Source organism: Phacochoerus africanus, chromosome 8 (genome assembly GCF_016906955.1).
Source record: "Phacochoerus africanus isolate WHEZ1 chromosome 8, ROS_Pafr_v1, whole genome shotgun sequence".
NCBI classification, from domain to species: domain Eukaryota; kingdom Metazoa; phylum Chordata; class Mammalia; order Artiodactyla; family Suidae; genus Phacochoerus; species Phacochoerus africanus.
The window spans coordinates 104,383,224-104,384,298 of record NC_062551.1 but is presented as its reverse complement, the minus strand read 5'-3'; the positions used below and the strand labels follow the sequence as shown (position 1 = coordinate 104,384,298).

Below are 1,075 nucleotides of genomic sequence, written 5' to 3'. Positions count from 1 at the left end.
AGTTAGTAAAGAATTCTCAAAATGATAAGAAAAACACATAAGAGAAAAAATGATAAATTAGATTTCGAAATTAAAAGTTTCTGCTCCTCAGAGTTCCCATCGTGGCTCAGTGGTTAACGAATCTGACTAGGAACCATGGGGATGCGGGTTCGATCCCTGGCCTCGCTCAGTGGGCTAAGGATCCAGCTTTGCCATAAGCTGTGGTGTATGTCACAGATGCGGTTAGGATTCTGCATTGCTGTGGCTGTGGCATAGGCTGACGGCGACAGCTCCGATTAGACCCCTAGCCTGGGAACCTCCATATGCCACGGGGGCAGCCCTAGAAAAGGCAAAAAGACCAAAAAAAAAAGTTTCTGCTCCTCAAAAGATGCTATTAAGTGAATAAAAGATAAACCGCAGACCAGTACAAAAGATTTATAAAATATATATGTGATAAAGGACTTGTATTTAGAATCTATAAAGAATCGCTTCTCGGCCTTTTGGCTAAGATCAAGTGTAGAATCTATAAAGAACACTTAAGACTTAAAAAGTGAGGGAAAAAAAAACTGTGCAAAATATCTGAATAGACACTTTAGTAAAGCATCAGTGGTTGCCTAAGCATGGGATAGAAATTACACAGAAGCACAAAGAAATTTTTGGGAGTGATAAATATGTTTATTACCAATTGTAGTGATGACTTCAAGGGAGTATACATATAAAGTTGTCAAACTGTACAATTTAAATGCATGAAGTTTGCTATATGTAAATTTTATTCCAGTACAGCTGTTAAAAAAGAAAATGTCCAAATTCACAATTTGGAGGACTTGAACAGAAGGGGAAATTCTTAAATGACTCTAGATGCTATATTTTTATCCTAAGCCAATATTTAAATGTTTTCTTCATGTAACATTACTTACATTTCTATGTCTTGTGTTGAACAGAATTTGGTTTCTGACTTGAAAGACCAATGAAGAGAATTATTATAGCTCTTTTCAGGGAAAGATGAGTCTATTTTTAGTTCAAACTTAGCTTCAGAGACCTAAGAGTAACCTATCCCAGTGACACCTTACACACTGATAGGGAAACTGATCTGATG

At 36.7% G+C, this 1,075-nt stretch overlaps 1 pseudogene; it reads left to right on the top strand.

Moving 5' to 3' along the window:
- Positions 1-463: 463 nt before the first annotated feature.
- On the top strand, positions 464-573 carry LOC125134842 (uncharacterized; annotated as a pseudogene).
- The last annotated feature ends 502 nt before the right edge of the window (positions 574-1,075 follow it).